Source organism: Plectrocnemia conspersa, unplaced genomic scaffold (assembly GCF_051122295.1).
Source record: "Plectrocnemia conspersa isolate PC_06_02 unplaced genomic scaffold, ASM5112229v1 ptg000002l, whole genome shotgun sequence".
Classification (NCBI taxonomy): Eukaryota; Metazoa; Arthropoda; class Insecta; order Trichoptera; family Polycentropodidae; genus Plectrocnemia; species Plectrocnemia conspersa.
This window is the reverse complement of record NW_028277166.1, coordinates 24,663,440-24,688,576: the sequence shown is the minus strand read 5'-3', so window position 1 is coordinate 24,688,576 and position 25,137 is coordinate 24,663,440. Positions and strand designations below refer to the sequence as shown.

Here is a 25,137-nt window from a genome sequence, read left to right as displayed (position 1 = left end):
AACATGTTTTTCTCATAGTGAAACATGCAAAACGTATTTTTTATCATTTATTTAAAATTTTAATAATAATTTGAATACTGATAATACCGTTATTGACTGTTTTACTCTCATTAATACCGGTATTACTAAAGCCTCTAATTGCGAGCGTAATTCGGAAAAATTCCTGGGACTCTGAAAATATTAAAGTAATAAAGCTTTCAGTAATCAAGAATCTTTTGTATCCGCTAAGATTTAACCCTTCGGACGCACGCGTTAATAAAAAATAAATAATAAATTGTTTTTTTTTTGAAAAATGATAATTTTACCCTGATACTGTGTTTAAATGTTCTGATTTATTTAAAATAAAATTTTATGTTTATTCAATAAAAAAGTTTTTTCTTAAAAAGCATTTTTTTACTGATATTTGCGTAAAGAAATAAAAAATCAATTGTGCGATTTTGGTCGATTTATGCGTTCTATGGGTAAATCATATCATTTCATTCTATGGCTTTTATATTATGTTGATGCAAAAGCTTAAACTTTTTTTTCAAAAGAAATATTTTTTCTTTAGTTTCTTAATAATTCAATTAATTATATAATATCCATTGCCAGTTATAACTCTCGTTCTAATATAGATAATTTTGTATTTCTTAATGTACGAATATATTTCTTTATACCATTAATAAGTAAAATAGCTATTTTTTATACATTAAAAAAATATAATCAAAACATACATATAAAATATAATATAAATATTCAAGGAATATAAAAAAAATCCTAAACATTAAAATTTTCTTCTTAATGCACGAAGATGTTTCTTTATTCCATTGAAGAAACCCGCTACATTTTTATTTTTGCGGTTGTCCTAAATATATTATTATACAAATTCACACCTCCGTACATACTTCCCCTGGCCGTACTCGTTTTCTTATATCTAACTATCCTTAAATTGTCTCTATTTCTAGTATTAAATTTATGTACATCTTTATTTATTTTTTAATACTTATTAAAATCACTATTTTCTAACTTATATATACATATATATGTAAATATTCGTTTTCAATATTTCTTGAGTATAAAACCATTTCAATCTATCAATTATACTTCTATAGTTAGTCAATATATTTTTATTTAAAACTACTCTTGCCCTATTTTGTAATTTTTCCCACATCTCTTTATCTAATTTATTAAGCATGTATAATATTGTTACACAATAATTGAAGTGGGCCAATATTGTTTTGTATTTATACTTAATATTTATTATGATTGTGTAATTAAAATGCTTCTAAATATTTTATATTATCAACTATTTATATTATAGAGTTATCTATAATTATTTGTTTATTATTATCTAACATATCTGTATAATTAATAAACATAAATAACTTTTACTATTCAAGTTATTTACAACTACTTTAACATTATCACCCATCTAATAAATTACAGTGTCGTTCGCAAACATATGTATATTACATATTTTTATATTAATAATTATATCCTTAATATATATTATTAACAACAATGGTCCTAATTTGAACTCATGTGGTTCACCGTGAGCGCATTCCCATAAAGCATGCATTAGGGCGCCATGTCGACGTCACATCTCGCGTCTCTTTCTAGCATTCACTCGTCTCTTTCTAGCGTCGTCTTGGAGGCGCCTCGCTGCCGCTCGCGCCGACTTTTACAATAGAACCAAACAACCTAACCTTTTTTTTTAATGATATTGTATTGATTTGTTCTCATTTCGGTATATCTTGTAATTATCCAGCATCATCCAATCTATGACTAACTGATCCCGCGATCGCAGTGGCGTATGAAGCGACGCCTGTGAGTATTTGTGCAACTGATTTCGGCGCCGGCGTGAAACGTCATCGTGACGTCACTATGGCGCTCTAACGCGTGTATTTTGGGAATTCACTCACCGTGAGATATTATTTTTTCTTTGGAATGAGCATAATTTATTTTAATTAATAATATATCAAACTATTTTACTTATACCTGTAATCTCTAATTTCTTCAACATTATTATTTTGTCTATTGTTTTGAAAGCTTTTTTAAATTTAAAAAAACTGCTATAATGGTTTTATAAGGTTATTTAAGTCAATAAAATAATAATAAAAATGTGACTGATGCAAAAAAATAATTTCAATCTCCTTAACTGCCCTTACGTTCATTTTTTTAATTTAAAAAAATGTAATTCCCTAAATAAATAAAAATAAGAAGAAGCTAGATTTGCAAATTATGTTTAGTGCTTAATACATTATTTTAGCTGGTGTTGGGTCATCATCGATATTATGAGATCGCGCATTGTTTTGGTGAAAAACTACTACCTATGATTCTTTCTGTTTACCAATTGAGATTTATTGATCACAATAACGTTCAATCAACTAGCGATCAGAGTATATAAAATCTAAGAATCTAGCTTTCGTTGTAAACAATTTATTTTTTTATATCCAGTTAGCAATCAATGCAAAATGCTCTTGATTTTGCCTTTAACTCGTCTGTTCTAAACTAATTGACAGCTGACTAATTGCGATATTAACTGACTCCCATCTTCAATGCAATTTACCTATTATTTTGACGTAATCAATGTCAATTAAGACTTTCAACTCAGGCGTCAAAAGCCGCCCGGTACTTGATTTATTAACCAATGAAAAATCTATGGATCGGAATTTTGTAAATTATCTGTGTCAGCCGAATTTTTTCTGTGCACGTCGAAAATGTTTTTTGTTGCCACAATCACAGTATTACTAAAGTAATACCATGATTGCGTTTTTTGCTAGCTAGGTCAAAACATAACATAAAGTTGAAAATATCCCTAATAAAATATATTAGTTTGAATACTGGTGTTATTTATCAGTTTAAAAAAAATTGCTAGCGTCATAAGTTTAACCTAGAGAATTGTACAAAAAAACCTGAAATAATCTGTACAATGACATATTAGCTTATGATTAATAATTAACTCCTCAAATTAATATTCTGATGTTAGTTTCAAATAAATGTCTTAGTTATTCTGTGTTTAACTGTGAACTTTTTTAAGTTTAACCATCATTATTTCCGAAGTCTCAATTCTAAACGAAATCATTATTTTAACCCTTATTACTAAAATCCCGGGCTTATTCGACACTGTCCGACCTGCATTATTTATTCTTGGGGTAAAACGCGCGTGTCACCGCCTAATTGCGCCCATTCATCATTTTCGTTCGCAATTTGCGCAAACTTGACACACAGCCTGCGGACCGCGCTTTGAGAACCGCCGTTCTGTGCTTATAACTACACACCGCGTACAATACGCGCCGGGGAAACAATTGGAGCGTGTAAAGCGATAATGGGGTAAGATTGTTAATTTCGATACCGCTATCGCTAGCGCTTAGCCTATGAGATTTAATAAGTTTTCTTATATTCTTTCTTTACTTCGACTTTTTGTAAGTTTGATAACGAGTTCATAATCGCTTTCCTTCTTTTCAATCTCTCTTCTCGCTCGATTTTCTTTATTGGAATTTAAAGGATTATCCGGTATCTGTTGCCCGTCTGTGAATAATTTCCCGGGCGATTTTGTTCGCTCAATTCGTAAAGTCGGCTTAATAGTTACGTTAAAGTTTTTTTTGTGTCATTGTATAGTGATTAACGGTTATTTTCTAATTTGTTTCAGGTACGCAGAGTTTGTTCGCAATTGATCTGAATACTTGCAGTAAGACTTTTACAATTATTTTTTCGTTTAAATAAAATTAATGTATCTATTCCTGCTCATCAATCGTTAGACATAAAAAACTTAAACTTGAGTTTTTTTAGTAAAATTATCATTACTGGTCTTGGAAATGCATTTCTTCCGTTCTGAATCCGTATTATGCTAATAAATCAATATAATTTAAAGCATAATTAAAGATTGCAATACCGGTACCGATACTAGTAATACCGGTATTAGGTGAAAATAGACTTCCAATACTACCGGTATTATAAAATAAAATACCGGTAGTACCGAATTTTTCTTTTAAATTAGTAAATTTATTTGCTAAAACTTTTTTCATGGCTTAGAACTACAAAAACGACGATTCCTATATTGCTTGATAGCAAAAGCGGAGAATAAAATAATTCTCATTATAATTATTAATTATCGGTGTAGGATATCATTTTTAGATAAAATTTAATTTATGTTACTTTTAACATGAGTATTATCCATCAAATTTAGATCATTAACTAATAATTTCAATTCAGCAAGCGAATAAAATTTTCTCGTACACTATATTTCACACCGCATCAGCCATGATCCTCAAATAGAAACAGATAATAAAACAATAATAACATTAGCTGTACTGATTTTTAATTTATGGCCGAGCACTGACTAATTAGCCATGCACTAGATAACAACCTATAATTTATATTTAGAAACAATACAAAAAGTATATTATATAAAAGTCACTTTTTTCTATTTATGATTGTAGATTTTTTTTAAGACACTTTTAAATGTAACTGTGTTATCAGTGGCAAAATCGGGTACACCAAATGGGGATCATGGCAGGTAATGTGTTAATATTATTATCATTATTTTCTATTAAATACTCTTCAAAATATATTCGATTGTTACAAATGTATTGAACTTCATATTAACTCTTATACTTAATTGATACGATAAACTAATTAAACATATAAACGACGCAATGAAGCTCGCATATAAATTAAGCAATAAAATCAAGAGTACTTAAAACGAGTTGAAACTCGGTGTAATTTCATAATCCTACTTATAATATGTAAATATACGGCTACAAAATATTTTTAAAGCATAATATCTCTCGCTCGTAAAGAATTCATGGACAGAGTATTGCCTATTAAATTGAAATTAATTAAAATCGATTTTATAACCCTTTTGATTATTCAGAATAAAATTTAATTGAATTGACAAGATTAGTGGCGTTTTATTTATGTAGTTAAATCTGAATAATGCCACTTCGGTTCCTAGTTCCTGAAAATCGTAAACCTACGACATGATTGTATTTTCATGTATTTTAGTGCCTTATACTTTGAGGTCGTGCTCTTTCCATGTCATAGTCGTAGGTTATTCAGTCAAATGTTCTTCTTTGTATCTTACCTTGAAATCCAAGGCTTGTGTGGTTAAGTATAAAAGTTTTTAATTTTCTTTTTACACCTTTGCCCATTCAACTGATATGGAGTATGCATCTGTAATCCATATATACTAGAATCTCCAATTACTCGAACCATCAACTACTCGAGTATCGAATATTAAAATTTTAAAATACTCGAGTACTTTCGAGTATTTACCAAATGTACCAAAATAGCTATTATTCAAATTCGTGCACATATAAATAAATAAATAAAATACTTAGTATGTTAATTTTTACAATTATTTTAACTTCACGAACATACTTTTTAAAAACAATAATGCAAAAAGTGTCTCGAATTTAATATTACTGCTAACCTTTGGTTTTAATATTCCCGTTATAGAAAAAACCCTTTCCGTTGCTGTTGATGTTGGTCTTATTGTCATTAACGCGTTGGATAAGGCTTCTAATTTATATCTGTTCACTTTTTATAGATATAAAATTTTTTGAACTCTCTTTTTATGTTCTCTTCTTTCATTCCCTTCTCTGCTTTTCTCTTATTTCCTTCGACTATTGACAAAATAGCATTTTGTAATTCTTCTTGAATAGATTTTTTTTCTTAACAATATACAATATTCTACTCCTTCTGATTAATGCGAAGAATTTAAATCTATATCCTTCGAAGATGTATTTGGGTAAATCCCTTTCACTCTAGAGCTAAACGGTTCGCAAAGAACTGACTTTACTTTAAATGCCTTTAAAACACACAATTGTTTTGATTTATATTTTAAGCTGAGGGATCAGTATAAACAATTTACAACACTTTACGCTACAACTGCATAGTCATAAAACCTAAAATTTTTTTTGTTGATATTTCATATTGTTCATTGCCATAAATTAGATAAGTCGGGACTGTCGAACAGAAAACACAAAAGAAATTTCTCCGTCGTACCCACTAACATAGCCGACGACCGGAACTATGCAACTATGGAACTATGAAAAAATTATACCTGATAGTAACCGCTCTAACTCGGGACTTCGGGCATAAACGCCAAATAAAAGCAAGACGTTAACCTTTACCGGACCGAGTTAAAGTTATTTTTGTTTCTGAAATATTTCAAAATTTTTTAATTTCGAGTATTAATCGAGTAATTTTCAAAATACTCGATTATCAAGTACTTGAAAAATAGACAAAAATACTCGAGTATCGAGTACTCGATTACTCGAATTGGAGACTCTAATATATACACATTTCGAACGCTTCTACTCTGTATAAAAGGACGAGAACATATAACACCTTTCTTAAGTAAATTGCATCTGAACGCAATGTATAAAGATAGATAAACGTGTTCGAAATGCTTGAAATGGTTATAACCGCTATGCGATAAACTCTTTTAATTATATTCGCAGAAATATCATAAGGCAGAAGCTAACCATTTACAGCTACCTGCTATTATTTTTTTCGGCCGTTTGCCTGCAAATGGGTTTTAATATGAACGTAAAATACATATGTAAAATCGTTTAAAACAACTTAAGCGGTTGTTAAAGTGTCACTTCCGCATGAAAATACTGACAGTAAAAGTGTTCAACGTAAAATTTTTTATAGGTTCATTAGTTTTATGCTCGCTTCAGTTAATTACTTTAGTTTGTATTTATAAACTAGATATACTAAGTCACGGTGAAAACATATGACAATAATCCTTTCGTACCAAATCGCTTTACAAGCTTTTTAAGCTTTGAAAAGAGCAAGTGACATCTCCCAAATGTCGGCTCGCAGACCGGCAGTTGTTCGCCCACTTGGCCGCGCTCCAGCCAAAGTCTGCCGGGTATTACTTTTGCGAAAACTTTATGGACTCGCTAACAGGATAATGGCATCGTGTTTTTTCGCGCGATCGTCCTTTTTCAGTCGCTCTTGTGCGACTTTGATCGCATTTGTCCGATGGGACGTTAAGCGGCCACTACGCGCGACTTACGACCTCCATACACGCCCGATTCACATTTGCCCTTATCCATTATTTATTAACTATGATATAGTGAACATATTTAAAGACATATGTGGGAAAAGGGCAAGTACCAATTTTCGTAAATCAAATTTTGAATACGTAAATATTATATTATCTGAGATTCTATCTAATTTACAATATTACAAAAATCGCAATATGAACACCGTGGCTATTGAAATTCAAATACGCTATTTCTTACAGTTTTAAAATATTTTTGTCGATTAAACAGGGATTTTCAGAGATATGTGCAATTAAATAAATACTTTGTTGCATAAAATTAATTGTTTGTGCATTTATGTAAGGTAAAACTTTGGATTTTTTTGTTCGAAAAAAGATTCATTGCAGAGAGTGATTCATGGGGTCTTCACTGTTCTGATTAATGCTCCAACGGTAATCCACAAACTTTTTTATGGAGCAGTTATTTTATATTGCTCGTTTAAATTATCCTCTGTATTTAATGAATCAATTCTAATTTAATTCAAGCAAGGACGTCATTTCAGTTTTATCTAGAGGGGGGGGGGGTGAAATTACGTTATTTGTTAGTTTCAGTAGTGTTTCTCCCGAGCGTTTTGGAAAACGCTCTCCTGACTATCTGCAAATCTGTTGCATTGCATTTGCATATCATTAGCTTTGCATGCTACTGCATTTCTACGCTTCATCCTTGTACATCACTTACGTGATGCCTCAGTTCCAACTTTAGCCCCTGGTCCCTAAGGGCCGAGCCCTTATTAGCCAGCTGGGGTTGAAATGCAATGCTTTGCTCGTCATTGGTAGTCCAAAGGACGCTACCTCGGTTGGGTGTCCACAGAGTTTACTTCCTCTTAAGAGTTTGGGGTTTCAAGCTCAAAAGAAGCTCTGCTTATAATCGACGTCAAAAGCAATAAAATCGCGCCGTCGCAGTTTATCGCAGTTAATTAAAATAGTCTTAGAGTCAAAAGAAGCATATCTAAACCGTATTTTGACCAATAGGAGAGCGCAAAAAACAATTATCGCAGTTCCCACTGCAACGGCACCGACACGATTTTATTGCTTTTGACGTGAATTTTTGACTTCTGAGAAGTGATACTTGTTTTTGCGCCCTCCTATTGACCAAAATTCTGTTTTAATATACTTTGACCAATACTTTCTTATTATAATACAAGCGGCCCTTGACTGTTGCACAATTCACTATTTCGCACATTTTTAAAAATTCAATATTTTAATGACTATTGTTGATAATGCAAAAATTGTTCGCTTTCATGCATATGTTCAGTTTTGAAAAACAAGAATAAAATTAAGGAATATGTTAAAATTGTGGAAATATATCTTTAAAGATTGTTACCAAAAGACACGGCATAGTGATGTATGAAATGGAAAGATATTTGTCATCATGGATTGATGAGCAAGGTCAAAACAATGTCCCTCTGCGTTTTTTAATTATTCAAACTAAGGCTATTAGTTTGCACGAAGATTAAAAAATATTCTAACACGGTGTTTCAAGCAAGTAATGGTTCGAAACATTTAAAATAAGCTTTTCTTAATCGACTGATGCAGATAAAGATGCTGCAAAAGAATTTAATTTCTCATTGTCCAAAATTATTGTAGATGAAGAATATTCTCCTAGACGAGATGGCTTTATTTTGAAAAAAAATGCATAATCGTACATTCTTATCGAAGGAAGATTCAGTTGCTTCTGGACATAAACCTTCTAAAAACCGATTGACATTGCTTCTTTGTGGATTTAAAATAGAAGCCAATATTAGTTTATCAAGCAGAAAACCCCAGAGCATTGAAAGGGAAAGATAAAGAATTGCTTTCAATCATTTGGAAATCAAATAAAAAGCCTTGATTACTGTGTTAATATTTAAATATTGGTTCACTTTTCATTTCGTGCTGGCAGTTAAGCAATATTGTAAAGATAAAAATGTACAATTCAAAGCATTATTAATCTTAGACAATGCTCCAGCACACCCAAAATCTCTGCAGAATTTATACCGGAAAATCAATGCTGTGTTTCTTCCCAATGCTGAAAATCAATCAATCAGAATTTATACCGGAAAATCAATGAAAATCAATGCTATGTTTTATTTTTAATATATTATTGAGAAATATTTTAAAATACAATTTTTGATAGTTCTTTTACATCCCTCTACTTTCGAACATTCAACATTCGCACACATTTTCAAAAACCAACTATGTGCAAAAGTCGAGGGCCGCCTGTATACGCATTTTCAACTTTAAAAGTTTTTTTTATAGGAACTTAAAAAAATATACAAAAAGATCTTTTTATTTATTTAAATAATCTCAAGTTTAATTTAATATTTTTTGACGTGACGTAAAAAAAAGATATGCTTTTTGATTGCTAACTTTTTAAACATCATTTTTGTTTTAAACAGTGACAAAAATAAAATATAGGAACAAATTAAATGCCACTCTAGATCAGAATTCATACATAAATAAAATAAAATATTCCATCTTAATCTTTACATAAAATATATAGTTTTTTGTTTTATGTATTTTGAGTATGTTTATATTTGAGAAATGTTTTACTATTTATCGATTTTATTTTAACATAAGCGCTGGGTTAAACTTTAGTAGTTCAAATGTATTTCGAATTACAAAAAAATAATTGTAACTCTTTACATATATGATTTTATTATCTATTTGCCGTTTACCTTTATCTTCAAAGGTTTCAATAATTCATCCTGTTTTATGATACACACGTCGCTCGCGATTCCACGAAAATTTTATATGTTTTCAGCGTAGGTTTTTTACGATTAAAGTTTATAATCGCGATACCGCATGACCGGCGGTCGTAACTTTGTCAGTATTCTCTTTTTCTCTCTCTATACTTTTAATTTCATTTTACGTGTTCTAGCATTACTTTTATGGCGCTTGTGCAGCCGGTCGTTTTGTCGATGTTTTTTATTGTAATTTTTACTCGTTGTTTTTCTTTTTACTAACATGAACGTGTGCACGTTGAAATATTCTATTTTTTAGTGAGGATGTTTAATATAAAATATTCATTGGTTTTATGCCATCAAGACATCGTAATAGTTTTGAAATTGCAACATTACGTCTAAATTTTCATCGTTAACGCTTTTTAATTAAATTGTCGAAGATTCGCGCTTTGAATGCCTCGAGGGACCCCAAAGGTCCCGCAGCGGAGAGTGACACGCATAAGATTAAAATCTCCAAGAGAGGGGCGACGCTTGATTACTGAGATTTTCCGCTAAACTCTCCCGGATTATCAGCCTCTTTCGACATCGCCTACGGCGAAATTAATCGTCACTCACTTTCGACTAGGACGAATATGCGTTATTACGCTGTAGAAATAATGAAGGGTGAAAATCATACAGAGTTGCTTTTTGAGTCATATCATGTGTTAGAAAATTACTCTTCGTTTCATTGACGCATGTACTGAAGAATAATGACGAAATAAAAGTAGATTTTTTTATAAATGAATATCAATATATCTATTTATAAAAACAAGAATTATTCATTTTTGTAATGCAGTATCAGTATAATCGCATTGTTTCTTACAATATGTATTTACTTATTATTGTGAAGGCGATTTCTTTAGATACATAAGTGTATTACTAGCTTAAGCTTATCGTTTTTATGTCGTATATTTTGATTATAAAACTAATTAATTTTTTCCAATATTATTTAACGTGAAGGTTACTGGAATAACGATATAATACGTGTACGTTTTCATTGTTAAAAATGTATATGCCAGCATCTGAAAGACCTGGATTCGAATGCCATATGAACCCTAGTATTTATTAATTTTTGGATAATTTTTATTCGGACCGATTCTCCCAAGTATAGTTTTCCTAGATTTTCCTAATCTCACGGACTATTATCGTGTAATAATTCAAATTATTATATAATATACAATTGAGCTAGGTCATACATAGTGATATCTATTGAATATAACTAACAAAATATATGTAACTAACTTACAGATTTTAATGTCAGTATAGTGTCGTTTATTGTATTCACAAGTCCGTAACGTCTCAGACTAATAACTCTGAGGTGGCGGGTTCGAGCCTCGGCAGCGGGGCTCGAACCCGCTTTTTTAGTAATAGCGCATTTTTATTTAAAAAAATGCGCTATTACTAAAAAACCGGCTGATAAATTAGGATCATTTTCTATAAAAAAATGTTCTAATTTATCAGCCAATTTCAAGCCGTCATTTGTTGTTTTAATGTTCTAACATTCAGCTACTTCGCTGCAACTGCTTTCTGTGTCATTAACTATGGTAGTTTTATCCAACATTTCGACTAATTCTTCTTCGTTCTCCGATATCTTGAATACCATATCATGAAATCCTTCTCCACTAATACCACGATAAATGTTAATTATTCTTTGGTATTCATCTTCTATTGGTGGTACAACATTTACTACAGGGACTACTTCTGGCCACAGCTTTTTCCAACAATAATTTAAAGTCGAATGATTTATTTTTTTAATGAATGCAGTGACCATATCGATACAATTTCAAATAGATTTTTTTTCCAAGCTTTTGTAACTGTGAAATTTTCATCTTGTCATATGCGTATAAATCAAACATGTTTTATACCATTTTTAATTTCATTTTTTTAAATTTATTTTTTTATATAAAACCGTGTTATTCGAGACTTTGGTGTATATACAACTACGTGCAATTATTTTATCAATCTATATAAGTAAATAATTCGATTCGACGATTAGCCATTTAAAATATACGAACCACTCATGCGGGACCTACAAACCGACCCTTGTGACGTCACATTTCAACCCCCCCAGCGCTGAAACGGGACCCGCTCACACAAAACTAATAAATACGCCCTTGGCGCTCACATAGGGGCTCAAATTGAAAAAGGCACCCCATTAACTCAGTTTATCATGCAATATTAAGCATGCGCTGCACCGCTTTTTGATCCGACTGTTCGTTAATTCATGGCCACACATTAATGAAAAAAGTCTTTTGTTAACCCATTCTTCGGATCGATGCGCGACGTCTGCCCGTCTATGAATACATTTGTCCCAAACCGTAGAGCGTTTAAAGTACGATAAACGCTCTACGGTTTGGGACAATGGGTCTCTCTTCTTTCACCACAATAAAGTGGAGCTTTGAGATGAATTGACCGAGCCCGCTCGTTTGACATCAATATGCTTGACGTATTAATTCGAATAAATTATGGTCAACAGTACTAGCTTATAAGTATTGTAATGCCATTATTTATAATGTACAAATTATACTTTAAAGCTTTTTTAAAAAAGTAAAGTTGTCGATTTGCTGAAGGCAATCTTCATACAACATCACACTTTTACTGAAATTATTTACAATATATTTCACTGATATTATTCATGCGATTAAAATAAATATTATTTTATGTTTCGGGTTTTGAGGCCGAAGGGGTGTAACTTTGCAGCCAAAATAGACGCTAGTGAGAGCTTATTGCTAAGTTGTACAATTTACTGGAGAAGTGACGTCTCTCGTGTTTGTTGTTATTGTTTGTTCTAGGCCTAATATTGTATACTCTTGATTCGTGTCGTCTTTGGCGAATCACCGATGCGAAAATTGGTTGGCCAATTGCATCGCTTCTATTTGAATAAATTTAAAAGCTTTACTGCGCAGCTAGGTGGACCTCCCACATATATTATAAAATTTACAAAAATAAATTCGTGATTAAAAAACAATAACCATACTAATAACTTTCGCGACATTACAACTGCAGTCACAGTATTCTTGAACTTATAGCTAATTAGGTTATCTCCTATTATTTACTATTTTTATGTCATTAAAGATATGTAAGCATTATTATTTTTAATTCTGCATTTATAAGCAAGGTCAATATTAATCGCCTGGCACCTAAAGGGTTAGGGATGATGGTATATAAAATTAAATGAATCAATCATGGTGGGAAGAGTGGGTTAGTTGATTTTTCAATACCATTATTTCGATATGAACGAACGGTCGCACCCGCAACCCGCCATCATAATAAATTGTCACAAAACTCTACACCCCAACCCAACCGCCCATTTATTTCACACGGTCCGTTCATCGGGATAGTCGTCGACGCGACCCCGGCCATTAACAAGCCGCCCACATCCGCATGTCATAAATTAATTATCGAACGCCATTTTGTCACGTCGAGCCGGCTCTGACGTTGATGCGCCCAAATAACCTTATTCTGTCAATCAATCCATAAATCGCCGGACATGTAGCTATGTAAATCGATCACGTGTGGATGGGTATATGATAACCAAATGCGTAATAGACGACTGCTATTTTTGCGAATGATGGTATGTTTTCATTGTATCCTATTTTTAATAGATAGACTAGTTTATTTGTAAGCTGGATTAAGGACTATTGTGTTATAAAATATATATATATTAAAACTCGACCATTTTTATAAACCCCTCTGACCAGTTATTAAATAATAAAGTTAATATAAGTTTGATTATTATAATTTTTACTGTCTTAGAAGTTTGCCGTAAAAAGGTGTTTACAGTCTTTAGCGCGCCAATCATTGAAAGCGGGGGACCTTGATCTCGGTCATGCTCATACTGCGCGTGTTCGAAGATTACGTATTTTAATATTGCAAAGCAATCTATCTACTTTTAGAAAAATCTTATTTTTCTTTTACGCGTGTAGGTAATGAGTAAGATACGCTCATATTTAATGTGTTAGTGTTATTAGTAAATTTCTTAAGGAAGAATAATTTTTGGCTATATGTTTATACAGTGATTCGAGCCTTTAGATCAGTGGTGTCAAATACCCAGCCCTCAAGGATTTAGAATGCGGCCCGCTTCTCCAAACTAGTTGGTTTTACTAAAATACTTTTCTAAAAAAAATATTAATTTAAAAGATTCAATATAATTTAAAAAAAAATGCAGCAAATTATAATATAAAAGTATATTGACAATGGTGTGAATATTAGCCATTTTATACCCTTTTCATACATAAAATTATAGTCAAAAAAATTGTTTACCCTTTCTTTTTAAATAATATTTTTAAAATCACTCTATAAGAAAAATTCAAATTGCATAGATAAATGTTTTTGTGTATTCTGGTTTACACATTTTTCTTGGCTGTATTTATATTATTATTTTCCGTATCTTATAAAGATTGGTACACGTTGAAATGGTTTTGTTTTAAATCTCAGGTAATTAATCTTAAAATTTAACCAGAAATAATAAGGATTTTTATTAGAAAATATTTTATTGTTGTAAGAATCTTTTATTGCCTGAAGAAAATATTTACTAGTGGCGTTAGAAAATTATTTTTAGTACACAATTTGTATTTATAAATAAGGCGGTATATAAATAGTATTTTAAATTTAGATAGATTAAAATAAATATTGTATAAGAAAACGATTAAAAAAACCCAAAAGTATTTATACATTTTTTTGCCAAGATGAAAATTGGATTTTTTTTATAAAAGTGGAAAATGAAGTTTTTTGCTAATTAATCATTACGATAAACGGGTGTTATAAGTTTCTAGCTATTGACTTGAAAGATCTACAATAGTAATAATTCTGATTATATTTACCTAAATTTTCCTAATCTCACGGATGAATATCGTGATGATTAATTAAAATCGAGTTAGATCGCACATATAAATTATTAAAAATTCAGCTCACATAGAATATAGTAAATGTATTATAATAAATAATTTTTACAATAGCGCAATTTTATAAATAAAAATTCGAGTGCCGTTACCGGGGCTCGAACCTGCAACCTCAGAGACGTTACGGTTTACGCTATTCCGTCCTTGTAAGATGTTCGCTCAATAACATGATCTTTTTAGATCTAAATAGCTATAAATGTATAGATATTTAATTGCTTTATCTCCTTTCGTGTGAGTAGAAGTTACTTGTATGTTCTCAGTAGAAAAACTTGAAGATTTATTAACTGAATGCATAATTAGGCCTTCATTGCAGATATTACGCGGCACTTAAAACTTCAGTCAAATTCAGTCAGTCATAAAAAGTCTAAATATAGTTGTCACGTTTATCCGCAACGACTTTCGCACATAATTGCTTCCTGAAAATGGGTGCGAATGTTGAATGTTCAAAAGTAGAGGGAAGTAAAAAAATTTGAAATTGTGTGTATTTTAAAATATTTATAAAGTAAATATAAGATGTTTAAGAGGCGTTTAAGAGACATGTTTAAGTGGGGTTTGCGGGTGTTTCCTTTGAAAAGTTATCAAGAGTTAACTGTTTTCCACTATTATTTTTATTTTTTTCATATAGTATTTTATAACATGCTATGTCTTTATTGATCACCCTACGCACTTGAGATATGTGTTCTCCATTGGGATCACAATCTTTCATAATATTTAAAAAATTTTCAAGATGCGTGAAGGCTTCATTCATATTTGAGTTTTCCAAATAAACCTGTCGCATCTACATTAAATATTTGGTTAGAGGAATATTCTCCATCTTCAATAATTTTGGATAATTCGGAAATAAATTCTTTTGCTGCATCTTTATCCGCATCAGCTGATTATCCAGTAAATTTAATATTATGAAAAGAATACCTCATTTTAAAATTGTAAAACCAACCGTTACTTGCTTGAAAAACCGTGTTAAAATATTTTTTTTAATTTATCCTTCCAATCTTTGTGCAAACTAAGAGCTTTTGCTTGAATAATTAAAATACTCGGAGGGACATCTTTTTGATGTCGTTCATCGATCCATGATGACAAAAATTTTTTCATTTCATCCATGTTTTTTTGCCGTGTTTTTTTGGAAACATATCTTTAAAGATTGTGGAAATATATCTTTAATTTCCACAATTTTGAACATATTTCTCAATTATATTTTTATTTTACAAAATTAAAAATATCGTAGACCTGTTTGTATCATACGAACGTCCGATTGAAGCAAAAGATTCACCGCTATCAGAACGTCTAATAATTTCTATCTTTGTCTCGAATCGTGTGAAGTTTATGATTCCTTGATTTCTTTTTGTTCGTACCAACTTCCGTTTCTCACTCATGTTTATAATTTCATTTTAAAAAAAAAATTAAAATTCGCCAAAAAGCGAATTGTGCGAAAGTCGAACATTCGAAAGTCGAGGGTCGCCTGTACATATAAGAATTATATATATTAGTTAAAATATTATTCACTTACTTTTAAGTATTATTTATTGCGGTTTTAACGCTTATTATAATATAAACCATCTCGCAAATGTCAATAAGTAACTATTTCGTTTAAATTCGCTAGCTAGCACATAAATTAAAGAATCATAACTTCGATAATATTGGTCCTAAAAAAACTTTATCAACATTATTATATTTACATGTAACAATTACCTTTTTGAAATAAATTTGCCACCTAACAAAAATTCTGTAAATTATTTCTCGCTCGAACAAATAGATTTGTCCCAAAAATAATTTAAAACGAACAAATCCTTCCCTGTAAATAAAGTCTCGGTGTGAAAATCCCGATTGACGTGATCCTATTTTTGTCACTGTCATTTAATAATAATAAACCCACAACAATGCCAAGGGGCGGAAATGCCAAGGCGTGGGCGTTCTTATAAACCTTAATTTTCGACCTTTTCCTTTTATAATAAACATACATAAGTGTGTGCTATATTGTGTTTAATATTATTCGGGACCGCATTTCTACTTCGTACTTTGTCCAACGTTCGTTCTGTACTACTAAATTTTCATTTCGTTTTCGATTAACCGCCCGATTGACCGCCGAATCGGATTCTTCGCGCGGCGGGGCTTAATTAATTTTCTGCGACTCGTTTAACGGCGCGTTTGACTCGCTAATCTCAATTTAACGGCAATGTTCGAGTGGGATTTCCATTCTGGATTGTATCGCTTAAAATACTCTTGATAATGCGAAATACGGTAAAATATGTTCCAATTTATACCCATTAAGGTTTAAATCTAGATTAATTGAGTAATCCTTATGAGATATTATCATATATAATATAAACTATTTTCATTATTTTTAATGTTACATTATTACTTGTTTCAGGTGAGCTATCATTTAAATTAAAATACTGCGTCCACGTGGTGAGTAATTATTTCTATATCTCGACAATCATTTTTATGGTTTATTTTATAATAGGAATATTTTAATTCGTGCTCAAAGAGCGACCCTCGTTATAATGACGTAGCCTCAAACGTTCACGTGATATTAAAGTTTTGTTCTCGTTTTAAGTTCAACACTATTAATGAGAATATTCGACCAGTACTACCTATAACGCTGCATATTATAATCTCCACGTGTCAAAAACATGATTGAATACGTGTCTGTCTTTTATTTTCTTGTGAGTCGATTTAATTTCGAGTATGTTATGCACGAGCCCTTTGCTGTGGTATCCTATCTTTATTTAATCAGTTCGCCGAGACGAAATTAGTTACTCTTTGGAAATTTTACGCATCGCTGTTCAAGCGTTTTAAATAATCGCACATTGTTTACTTGTCCAACAAAATACCAACGTGATGCTTGTTAGTTTGCTTTTTAAGATTATATTTTACTAAAGCATTATCATTTCTCATTTGCACTGTTCCTAATTTTTAATGGGACAGATATTAACAATACTAATTTCCCTTAGCGGATTAAAGCTAAAAAAAATCGGAGCTTGTGTTAACAATATCTTAAGCCAAATTAACATTTTTTGACAAAAAATTCTATAACAAAACCAACTTCTTGATTGTGGACTTTAATTCTAGAAACGTGTAGAGTTTGAATTCCATATAAATCCAGATCTAGATGAATGTACAATATTTGCATCGCTTGCAATGTTCTCTTAACTTTTGGTTGTGTTATTATTGTGAATTAAAAAGAGAGATAATCGAAAACTTTTGTGCCATCGATGTATATTGTGCACTTCAAAAAATACAATTTAATTGTAAAACATATGTATTAATATTCTAAAGTGAACATTCCGACTTAAAATCTTGAATATAAATATTTATTTTACGTTTCTTCAATATGTACTAAAGATTTTAAATTATTTACCTATTATTTTTATTTAACTTCACATTTTAAATATTCGTGTATTATGGAAATTTTTTTTAACTTGATAAAATAGTTGAATGTTACTGTACAATACTATTTTTGACACAATGACAAGATAATGCCTTTTTTATGTGCAAATTACACGCTGAATACAACTGCACTATTATTTTACTCACAAATTTTATTTCATCAATCATTCACCATTTTTTAGTACATTTTCATGTACTAAAAATGTGTCATATAATAAATGTAAATATAATTTTTAAAGTAGAAAAACTAAAAACTGTTTTGAACCTTTATATTATTGATTAAGAACTATCGTTTTTAAAGTAATATATGTACTTGTTAAAAATTAATTTCACTCTACATTTAATTAAATAATTAGTGTTTTTTTTATATATTATACTATTGTATATGGAATCATTAGTCTACAAAAGTTTTTAGTTACACTACACAATCACTAACGCCTTAGTCCTCTTCAATCGTCTTTTAATTTTTTTCATGTTGAGGAGATTGCTGCCTCGATGTTGATGTGCTATCATAGCTTTGTTTCGTTTTTCATAAAACTAGTGATGTCTTCTACAATATGTCTTTATCGTAAAAGCATTTACAATGATTCGTAGCACTTTATTTTGGATGCTGTCAATCAATCTAATGTGACACAATTTGCCACATCCCCAAAAGTGAGTTTCAGGATTTAGTTGTATGTCTTAATTTTATTGTCTGGAGATTTTATTATCCATAAACCAATACAACTTTCTCTGAATTTAATTAATTTAACTTTTTTTTCTAATTGGTGATCATCTACTAATTGTGATATTCTTTATTTATGACAAATCATGTGTGTATAACAAATAGAGTATCGGCCCTAAGACACTACCTTGTGGAACTTATTAACATTCTGAATAATCTGTTGGAAATGTACGATTCAAGTAATTTTCCATATTACTACGATAGTATGCTGTTAAGTTCTTTAATTACGCTTCTGGATCTTTCTTTTTCAATAAATTTAGCAAAACATCTAAAAAAATAGACGCACAAATATATTTTTCTACAAGTATTTAAATTTTCTTAATAAATCAGTGATCGATTTAAGAATGTGAATTTTGAAACTCAAACTGATTTGCTTTTTACCCTGTTTAGTATCGGTTTAAATTTTTTCAACAGGAGCAATATTTCGAATTCTTGGAATATTATTAGTAGTATTTCTTCTCGAGAATTTCTCGAAAAGATTGTCAAATCGATAAATTTTACTTTCTGGGAAGATCGAAAGTATTTGAATGACCAACAATTTTCTATTACTCTAACCGGCCGGCGGCTTTATCTATGTTTTGGTGATCAAGGAACCCGCTCCGATTAGAATAAATTACGCATGGGAATCGGCAGAATGCAAAACGTTTTTTTTTATATTGTTTTTTAAAGTAGCAACAGCTTTTATTAATAATTAACTCACGATTATTATTGACAGCCGAAGGATTCTTAAATTTTTTGTTAAAACCGTTGGAAAATATAAATTCTTAGCTAAGCTGCAAATTTCAACGGGCATTTTAACATAATAAACCGGACATTGGTGTCATTAATTAACTTACATTATCTTTTCAGCCAGTAGTATTGCATAAAACCAAGCAAAAAACTTTTTGTCTAAAGTGGTAAAATCAGTTTCGTAAAAAATGTATTTTTCTTCAATGTGCTCGATGATCTCTGATTTCATAATATCATGATTCAGAGGTTACTGCATTCTACTCAACTAGTGCCTATTTCGGAAGCTTCTTTAATTTAGTCAGTTTTGTTATTGTAGGAATACAAATATGATGCAGCTAAATCTAACGTTTGTTTAAATAACAATATGCTTATCTTATTTTATATTGGCCAGAAAGAATAGCAACATTTTTACACAGTGTAATTTAATTCATCAGTTTTTAAGACCTCATTTATGTTTTATTTGAATTTTTGCGTATACGCTGGGAAGCGCATATTTGCGTCTAGTTGATCAGAACTTGCTCTAAAAAAGTGGTTAATACTAATTTAGTTTATTTTTTTACAATAAGTTAATTAATATGATATGCTGATTAGGCTCAAGTGAATCTCCATTATGTTTACAAATAATAAAAATAAAAAAGGTAGATTTGTATAATGTTTATATATAAAAATAATATCGTGCTTTTATACTAATATGTATATGCACCCATATTTAAATTGTAATACCCGATTGCATTCTGAATTTCGTCCGCTTAGTTACTCGCTAATGGCTCCAATTCGCCCCTGCCCGCATGCAGCGATGCGAGTGCTACTTCATCGCCCCTTTACCGTTTCTTAATTTAATCATAAGAATTTTAATAGGAAAATTTAATAGCAAATAAATATAATTAGTTTATTATATATTTTAATTTGTGATGGTTGAAAGCCGCTAGTTTATCACGGCGATAAATGTTCTACAGATACATATAATCGTCAGATTTGTTTTGCGTTACGAGCAAAATTTATGGCAAATATTTCGACATGCGGTATTTATCGAGTGTCCATTGAATATGTATTTGAGTAATGTGTTAACGCATCTGATCGAATGTTTTGATAACATTTGGTAATTTAACAGTATCATCACAACGCCAAAAAATCATCAGCATAATAGCAAACTAGTATTATATATATACAAATGATTATTGAATTTTTACAGATCAACGATTTTCATATTTTCTATCTGCATATGTGCACAAAGAAAGAGAACGTTGTATGTAACCCAACTCGTAACTCTTCCAATTTGAAAAAGTGCAAAGTTTTAATTGGAAGCAGTTAAAAATGAACGCGATATAGCACCGGCGTATATACAATATTTTTTTTGTTGGAAAGGCCTGCATATTGTGTCGCCGCAGCTAGTTTAATTTACGTCCAATGCGAGTTGGAAGCGAAGCGAGTGCTCGCGAAAACAGTGACATATTTTTAATTTAAATGCTAATCCGAGAGCTGAGCGTACATTGTACTACGTTCGAATTGTCGTTATTCGGTCGAAACGTTGATAATGTTTAAGTTAAACGTAAAATATGAGCGCGATGTGATCTCGTGAATCGTTTTACGTATATTATTGCATTATTTTTAGAATCGGTTCTATTTGAATTACAAAATTATAATAATAAAAAAACACTAACGTTGTATAAACATATTCTTATCTATATGTTTACGTTGTAATTTAAAATTACGAAAATGGTACATCTGATTCATTGCTTAAACAGTAAAAAATATATAAATTTTGTGATTTGAGATTATTTTTCCTAGCGATGGATTCGAGATTCGAGTAGCTTAGTATTTATTTTATTTATTTAAATTAAATTAAGACCGTCGAACAGTTTATCCCAATGCGTCATGAAGGTTAAAACATAATACATAGAATTATTACAATACACAAAAATAATAATACATATTAGAAGAGAAAAAATCATTAAAAAATTAAATTAAATGATACGAACCGAACCAGCTCCTCATAACTGACATTAAAAATAGCCATATATTTGGCTAGTGCGGACGTGCTGGCTCTAACAGTTATCAAAAGGGGAGGCGATCGTGATTCTCAAAGACGTTCCCTAACCTGAGAATAGTTTGATTGTTGCCAGCATCCTTTGAAGAAATACTTAACCACATACAACTCAGCGAATCGTATTCCAACGCTCCTAAAATAAAGGCGCTGGGATAAAAGAATTGATAGATGAAAACTCAAGAATCTTTTCTGAACTTCTCCGTTTAAGAAGCAGTATTTGGTTATTCTAGGACTCCAATTTATAAATCCCGATTCAAGAATGCTTCGTATTAAAGTATCATAAAGGACGCGAATAACTGACGGATGCGTTCCTCGTAACAAAACCGAAAAAAAAATATTTATCGCAGACGTTTACGTGTAAAGAGAACTTTAACTTGCTCTCAAAAGTGACTCCTAGATCTTTAGTGGAAGTTTCTCGAGCTAAAATGTGCTCACCGAGATCGTAGAATAAAATGATGGCGTACGGAATTGAAAAAATGGCATATTATGGTACTTTACAACACTAAAGGGCAGACAGTTGACGGAAGCCCATCTCCATAGAGAATCTAAATCACTAGAGCAGGGATGCACAGACCGCGGCCCGCCGCACTTATGTCAAAAAAGTACGAAATAACGAATAGCAAACGAGGTTTAAAAAAATGTTCAAGATTCAGAAATTGCAAATATTTTATATCATAGCGAAAATGTGTCGACCGTTTATTTAAAGACGGAGATTTTATTAAAGATTGTCATATCATGTCAGCAGATATTAAGAATCAATCAACAATGAATACACAAAAAATTGCTATTGATGAATCAAATGATGTCACTTCCACGGCCCAGTTATTAATATTTGCACGTGGAATAACACACGAGTCTGAAATGTGCGAAGAGTTGACTGGAATGAGTTCGTTAAGAGATCAAACGAAAGGCAGTGATATGTAAATTGGGCTTCTGGAAGTGTTCCAAAATAAACTTGGATTTAAAAAAAATATCAGCTATTACGACTGATAGAGCTCTTTTTATAATAGTAATTAATTCTGGATTAGTGACTTTATTTAAACAATATTTGGAACGAGGGGATGAATTAATACTTCATTGCATAATTAAGAGAATTTGTGCCTTAAAAAATAGGCTTAGAAGATGTTATAATTTTTTACTTGATCATAGACAATTTAAATAATTTGTGGAAGAAATTGAAATCAAATATGGTGAATTAATTTTCTATACAGAAGTGATGTGGATAAGTTGTGGAAAAACATTAGAAAAAAATCAGGCCTAGTCAATAAAATTTAAATCTTAAAATATAATTATTCTCGATAATAAAAATTTAGATTGATTATTATGCGACTTAGCTTTTCTTGTTGATATTACTAATCATTTGAATTTGTCCAATACGCGACTTCAGGGTAAAGAATATTTAATTAATCAAATTGACGGCTATATTGTTTTTTTTCAATATAAGTTTAATCTATTTAATACCCAATTAATGTCGAAAAAAAATTGCACACTTAAGCTTAATGTCAAATTTAATTGTCTTAATAATCGCTTTTCTGATTTTCAGAAAGGGCAGTTGCTCCATTTATTTATGCAATCTGTCATTTTTACCGAAAATGCACTAGAGTCAGTTCAGCTTGAACTGATTGATATGCAAAATGACAAATGCTAAATTTATATCGCTGCGTAGATAAAAATAACCATAAATTTTAATTGATAATAAATTTAAATTTTAAGGAACATTGTAATTATTTCTTTAAAAAATTAGTATAAAAATAGGAATATTATCTAGAATGAAAAATATGATATGTTAAGTATAAACACAAAAAATATTTAACAATATTATATTGCCTCATTTTAATTATTGTGCAATAATATTAGATAAATTAAATAAAATGAAAATAACAAAATAGGGCAATGAAAGTAGTTTTAACCCTTTATATGCCATAAGCGCGTTAACGCGTTGTATATTTCCATATTAGATAAGCGTGTAACAACGCTCTACTTTAAACTTGAATATTTTATTAGCCAGTGTTATAAAATTAGTAGCACATAACACTTATAAATGAAGTAATACCAGGACACAATAAATCATAAACATAATCGACTTTATGGCGATCTAAATAATAAATTACAGATTTAATTTTTTGCTTAGCTATATACATGCGTGCAGGATTTTTTTAGTTATGTTAATTTTGGATAAATGTTTGCAGAGTTGACAAATTGAGTATTTAAATAGTAAGTCTTGATGAAAAACTTACTATATATATCCAGAAAATATGCTTGTTTCATGCATATGCTTGATAAAATATTGCGACTTTTAGTTTACCACATTACCATGGCATCTAAAAGGTTAAATAAAATCATATTTACTAGTTGTAGAATTATGCTTGATAGATTGGATTAGATGATTAATGTTCAAGAAATATTGAATATGAATGTTTGAGTACTTATACACAGTAGACCCCCCAATAACACTGTAAATTGGGAATTTGCTATTTAAAAAAAAGGTGGATATATCAATACACGCGCCTGATTCATACGTACATATTGCGAAATATTGTATGATTATTTTTTAGTTCCCCAACTACACGCACCCATGTCCCCAATCTATCGTGTTATTGGGGGGTCTACTGAATAAGTAAGAAAACAATATGTTAACAGAGTATTTTAATAATTATTTAATTAGAAATAAAGATGTACATACATTTAATATTATAGAGACAATTTAAGGATAGTTAGCATTTTTTTTACATCATTCTACAGTTTGCTTTAATTCGTGATAATAATGATGAACCCATGTCTCCTTATTAGTAAAAAATATTTCCATTAAAATAGCAGGAGCTTCACAGTAGCGCAGTTAGTAAAGGAGCTCGTTTCTGATTAACCAACCGCAGAATTTTTTGCTATTCCTTATCTCCAATGTTTTAAAGCTGTTCGTAGAAAATTCCCGCAGCCTCTACTATTTTTCGAACCTTCAATCAAATTGACATTTTTTTCAATGGTAGAAGTTACTGTGATGATCATCTTTAAAGCTTTTCTTACTATGATTAAATTCAGCTACATATTTGTATATGAAGGACAATATGTTCCCAAAGTATTTACTATGTCTTTGAATTTGCTTCGGTATTAAGCCGTTTTCGTGCAGGTATTTAATCACTTCATTTCATAAACTTACAATAAATAAGTGTGTCTGTCAAGCCATTAAGTTTTCAATCCAAAGTGGAGAAAACTGAACAGCATCACATCTGAGCCAAACTCAAATTTAAAATCCGAGTATCCTAATTGTGTGTAAGTAAAGGAACAGTGCGTCATAAGTTTGTTTCAGACATAATTTTCAATTAGTCATCTCTTGCATAGCAAGTGGCACACGCTAAATCCGTGTTAAATTAATCGCATTGTAGAGACGAACCATATTCAATTACAAACGCGCGCTAACTGAAATTCAGCCCCCGGAGGCGCAATCGCGTGACCTTCAGACGAAAGCGAATGAGACGGAGGGAGATAAAGAGAGAGGTGCCCACTACATAGATGAACCCTCTGGCCGGACGATGATGCAAAGGTGACTTTGAAACGAAACGGGGAGAGAGAAAAAGAAGCCGAGAGTGGCTGAAAAAAAATCATTCTAAGGGTAT

At 30.9% G+C, this 25,137-nt stretch overlaps 1 protein-coding gene and 1 long non-coding RNA gene across 12 annotated transcripts in view; one reads left to right on the top strand and one right to left on the bottom strand.

The window, feature by feature from the left end:
* The window catches only part of Hers (Histone gene-specific Epigenetic Repressor in late S phase), a 386,163-nt gene that overhangs the window by 136,074 nt on the left and 224,952 nt on the right, over window positions 1-25,137 (top strand). The window lies entirely within an intron of this gene.
* Window positions 4,574-8,894, bottom strand: LOC148238144 (uncharacterized). The gene is made up of 2 exons (XR_015812713.1): window positions 6,285-8,894; window positions 4,574-5,170 (listed from the first exon to the last, which is right to left on the bottom strand). It is a non-coding gene; the product is annotated as an uncharacterized LOC148238144 (long non-coding RNA).